Raw genomic sequence first — 6,000 nt, forward strand, 5'->3', positions numbered from 1 at the left:
TCCTCTTAAAAAAAAATCCCCCGTACCTTCATCCTGTGTGTGACAGAACACAACAGCTGAGAACAAAGAGAGTAGACCTGCTGATAGCCTGCTGATGCCAGCAATAGGAACTGCACAGAGCGGCAGAAAGTGCCAGCAAATCAGAGTGATTTGGAGAGTGTACTAAATTGGCCTATAAAGTGCTAATTGTGCCCATACTGGAATGAAAAGTCTGTTTCCAAATAACAGTTCCCTCGGATAATTAAGATAGCCGTCAAACGCGTATCTCTCCACACAGGAAGTGGGGGGACAGTAGGGACCAGAGCACTTCCTGGTTACTGTGTTTTACATCTAATCCATCATGTAAAGAATAGAACCTCCACAGATGGGATTATTCAGGTGCAACATGAGTGATTCTTGTTGTATTTGCTGCTAATTCTATCCAAAATGTTGTAAAAGAAGATCCCACAAAGCTTCCAGTGACATTTTCAGTTATTTCGGAGCGTGAACGTACAATTTGTGCACCCCAAAGTACAATTAGTCTTGAAATGTGGGGTCCATTCTTTTATGGCAGCACAGATGGAATTTTTTACGGCCCTTTTTAAGCCACATGCAGATAATTACAGAACTTTGCACATGCCATAAAAAAAAGGCCTCAAACTCTTACGGCTCTTTTTCGCTCTTTTGGAGCATCGTTTGTTCACGTCCTCATGCTACTCCTTTGGGGACTGCTCCTTTAATATGCACATGCAGCCAGATCATAGGCCACCTCGCAGCAGGAAAGGTGCGGCACTGCTCCCGTGCATCGGCGTCTAAATTATGTAATACACTCCCTCTTAAAGGATCTTCGGTTGCAGACTCTCACCGAGCACGTCACTCATCCGTTAATGAGGTTGTTTTAGTGCGTAAACACCCACGCCGGGCTCAAACGCGCCGGCACTTTTGAACCATTATGTAGACGCACGCACACACGCGTCACATCACAGAGCTCCTCTCCTGCTCATTCAGCCTCGAACAAAGTGGCTCATATTTTGGCAACATCTAAACATATCTTCAATCCAAAACATTAAAACCATTTAGGGATGAGAATTAAAGTCACGCGGCGTTGGTTTCTTTGAAAGGCGTCCTCTGAAGATCTAGACGGCTTTGACACTCATTTCAGCTCCTCTTGTAGTCTCCAAACATCTTACAGTTTAATTACGTCGCCTTTGCGTCGCTTCAGAGGGCGATTTGTTCGGTTTTTAACATGGATGATAGTTGGCAGGTAAAGTGTCATCTTCCCTCGGCTGTTTTTTTTTGTTTTTTTTAAACAAGGAAAATCATTTTGTGCAAACAAGATGAATGCCACCCTTCCTCCTCCTCAACATCAAAACAGCACTACAATTTATTCGTTCCTTTGGTTCCTCTGAATGACACAGACCTATAATGGGGAAGGAATTTGTAGAAACTGAACCCTGCTTCTGCTTGTTGCCGAGTTAGCTCGTCATTTTAACATAACAAAAACATAACATAAAAACTTACATAATGTACCATTTGTTGCTATGTGCATTATTGATTTATATAATCGGTATATTTGTTTGTTTGATTAATGGTCATGAATACAATAACAAGGTTTAAAGGTGCACTATGTAGTTTTGGGGATACATTTTCATAAAAAAATAAAACTCAATCGATTGGTTTTGATGGAAAACAACATTTCATCCAGTTTTACTTCGACCACCTGTCTAGTTTCCAGCATTGTTGTGGGGGAGTTTGTTTTACTCTGAGGTCGGCTTGTTAATTCAGCGATGGAGGTCGATACATCATTTGGAATTTGTGTTACTACCTGACTCAGTTTCGACTTTCGCTTCCAAAACTACGTAGTACCCCTTTAAACATGTCATGTTGTAGCACGAGTGCTTATCTACATCTGTAGTCTCTACGCTCAGCTGCACAGAAACCATCCAAAGTGCAATGTAATCCTCACAGATTTTAGTAGAATGTTTTCATATTAAATTTTTTTGGTAAAAGTGCACATAAATTGGTGCCTTCACCTTGAAGCATCTCTTCCCTGGTTTGAGGATTCTGGCATGAAACCAGATCGAGTATAACCTCACCTGGAGACTTTTTTCTGTTATTCAGTGGGAAGCCATCCTCTTCACACCCAACATTTATCTCCCTATTCAGAGACCAGAGGTCAGGATACTGTTGGCACACTGCGAGACCCTGAAGAAAAATAGCTTCCTGACCCCTCGAAACCCCGACCCTTGCCTTGAGAGCAGACTGGCTCAACACTTGGCTTTACTTTGCTTCCTCTCCGAGCAGAAAAAAAAAAAAAAAATCACAGAGAAGCTCTGCAGCATGATAACTCAACATTTACTAAGTAATTATCTTCAAATGTGCTTTTCACTGGGTTGGTTTGATGCAATATTTGCGTTTTGGATATGTCCTGAATTTAAACACCTCTCTTCCCCTTCTTTTTTTTTTCCTTCCTTGGAAGTCAGTGTGGGGACGTTCATTGTATCTTCCTCAAAGACACTCGCTGCCAAAGGAGCGGGACCCTAACAAGATTTTCAACCTTTCGTTTTGATTGCAGATGAGCTAAATACATTGGTATGCATGAGGGGTGAAAAAAAGAAAGAAAAAGAAAACCCTCAGAAGAGGTGCCTTTTGCCATGGATTCCTTTTCTCCCAGTCCTGGTCCCTGTTATGGCTGAAATTGCCTTATGTGTGATTGTGAGTGTGAATAAGCCTTTCACAGCATTATTTTTATTCAAGCTGTTCCCAGGCAAACCTACAGGCACTTTTCTTTCGGGTCTTGAAATGACGCTTAGGGGGCCCACTCAATCTAATATCTAATGTGGCTGCGAGTTAAAAAGGAAATGCACACTGAATGTCAGGATTTATCACCACTTTTAATGGTCCAGACCTCTTTATTATCATTTATGAAAACCTCTTTCCACGGGCTCCCCTTCCAAATGAGGCCTGCTAATTTCACGGGCCGTGGTAATGGCGGCATTTTGTCGGCAAAAGCGTGGAGACATAACCTGCGTGAGACATAAGACCACCTGTGCCCTCTTTCACCGGGGGAGTCAGACGCCGCCGAGCGCCTTTTTTTTTTTTTACGTTTTCTTCAAATATTTTTACTATATGAGCCATACATAGTTACATACATAATCCACACGTCCTTTGATCCACATTTCACCTCGGGCTCTCGGTATTACAGTTCAGGTTTCAGCGGTGACCTAGCTAATTTGCACTTGAATGGAGAGACACTGACGCAAACGGGGGTATACGCGGAGAAGATAACATGTGGCAGTGGCTTGTTAATAATGCATTTGTTTGCCAAACAAATAAATAGACGCATAACACAGACAAACATCAGTCACAGAACCGCCTCTGTGAACAGACCCTTCCCTGAAGAAAAGGGGGGGAAGAGGAGAAAGACAGAGAAAGTCTGTTTACTCCTTCTGCCACAGCCTGCAATATCCATACTGCTGAAACACGCAATTCCCCAAAGAAAATACAACCTCTTCCAAGCCCACACCCAGCCACCCCCCCCTCGGCACCCCCCACCACCACTGCCGCCACCGCCACACACAGAGACAGTAGGCAACGCAGAGCCAGGCAACCTGGGCTCATATGAGTAACTCCTTGATGTGATGGTTTCCAATACATCATCTGTCTACACATTAGATTCAGGCGCAGCAAGCCTGAGAGAAAGCATCCCGGATCCCAGCGCCTAACCAGTTTAACTACATTCATTAGAATGGGGGGGTGAAAAAGCTGTGCCTCAGCACAACTAGCTGGATGAGAAAACAACACACTGAGAGCTGCTGTTTCTTTGAGGGGTGCACAAACACACACACACACACCGGCGCGGCACGCGTGAAGCGACAAACATGCACATATTCTACTGCAGCGGCACCAGATTATTTTTACAGGTGTGGGTGTGGATTCAGGTTATGGTAATTTTATAGATCATTTGGAAGGGGATATAACACTGAGTTTAATAAGGTTACATTTCTCGCCCCTATAACTGGAAATAGACCGTCCCCTACCGCAGCCGAGAAGCCAGTTCATGTTATATTGCTAATGGAAACTCATACATAACTCAGTATTTGAGGGGTATCACACACAGTTTGTTTCAGGTTGGACCATAGACAGCAAATCAGTTGTCACATGTAAGTACAGTATGTTCATTTTTCTATCTATAAAATTTGCATCAAACCTTTTAACAATTCAGAGTAGTGTGCTTTTACCACATATACAATTAAATAGGACAGGATACATAGAAACACTATTGTCAACAGATCTGAAAGTCTAAGGCTGACACAGCTCTCACATGTTTCCTGTCACACTGGGGCTCTGTGGAACTTCTGTGTCTTGCTGGAAGCCGGTCGTTAGTTTACTAACGTTGCTCTCTGTTCCTCTGCATAAAGTCGAGTCCTTTGTACCGTCGTGGAAAATCCAACCCGAGCTCTTCACAAAGAAATCCACAGTCCAGCAGCATTAAACAACCTAAACAAATCATCCACAGGCTCGTCTCAGCAACCGAGAAAGATGGTGGCGGTCTCGTGTTTCACGTTCACAACATTACATCAACACGCTTATTACTTCTAAGTTTAGTTAATTTTTACATATTGCACCTTTAAGGTAAAAAGGTTACAGAATGTTTCTTTAAGAAGACTAACAACATAAGATACATAAAAATACAACATCAACAGATCTGACAGTCCATTAGACGCATGTGCAACACTTCTATAAGGCTGACACACCTCTCACATGACTCCTGTCACACTATAAAGGTTCAATAATATTGAGCCAAATTTAACATTGGTGGTTTGACGAGTCATGTGAGATGCGTGTCAGCCTTATAGAAGTGTTCTTGTAAGGCTTTGAGAGGTGGCCAATTCTTACATATTATGTAAGTACGCCAAGTTAGCCTTGCAGTTAGTGGTCTGCACTGGGACCTCAGAGTGGTAGTACAAGTAAGGATGAGCGGGGGCTAGCATGTTAGCATGTTGATTTCTGTAGACGTCTCTAAATCACAATATGTGGACGTCTTTGACATCACATCAAAACTCTTATTTCCTCACATTCTGTTGATAATTTGAGTTCATTATTGCATGTTTTAAACAAACATATTGCTCCTTTAAGGTAAAAAGGTTAGATAATGTTGTTTCACGAAGAATGTGCTTTTAGCGAAAGATACAATAACACAAGACCACATAAGATAAAAACACAATCATCAACAGATCGACAGAAAGTCAAACAGTAAGTAGTGAAACATTTCTATGAAGCTGGCACACCTCTCATGTGACTCCTGCCACCCTAAAGGTGCCAGCTCTCAAATTCATACTCCCGACAAAACAGGGGGCAGCATATTTATGGAGTAACTGCTAACTGTTGCAATCTGTAGCTGCTGTAAGCCAGAAAGCTCAGTTAGCCTTTCAGCTAGCAGTCCAAACTGGGAACTAGGAGTGGTATCACAACAAGTAAGGATCTACTTCAGGATTGCAATAAAATATGTAGATGTCTGACATTACATCAAAACTCTTATCTCTTCACACTCTGTTGAATATTTTTGTTAATTATTGCATGTTTTAAACTAAAATTCCCAAATATTGCACCTTGAATGTGTTACTTTCCTTTGGGTTATTTCATTAATCCAGTTGTGTGATGGCATGCGGAGCACTCCATGAAAAGTCTTGCACTGCGCTGACAGGGACATGAGCTGTTTACTAATAACTCCCTGTATTGCTTTATAGATACAGACAGTTACCCCTTCCAGCCTGCTTATGACCAAGACACAAGGCATCTCTTTTAATACAACACAAGGTGCAGTGATAATAAGCGTCTAGAGAGTTAGAGGTGGAGGAAACGCGGAGAGTATTGATTGGATCCCCCGCGCGCCGAGATGGCTGTTGTTTTTTTTCTCCCATCTTTGATGTCATGTGGGAACCAGAATTAGTTCAACTGAGAACTTTTCACAACATAGTTTAACAATAAAACATAGCATTAATGTATGCAAAGAGGAAA

Source organism: Sparus aurata, chromosome 19, assembly GCF_900880675.1.
Source record: "Sparus aurata chromosome 19, fSpaAur1.1, whole genome shotgun sequence".
Classification (NCBI taxonomy): Eukaryota; Metazoa; Chordata; class Actinopteri; order Spariformes; family Sparidae; genus Sparus; species Sparus aurata.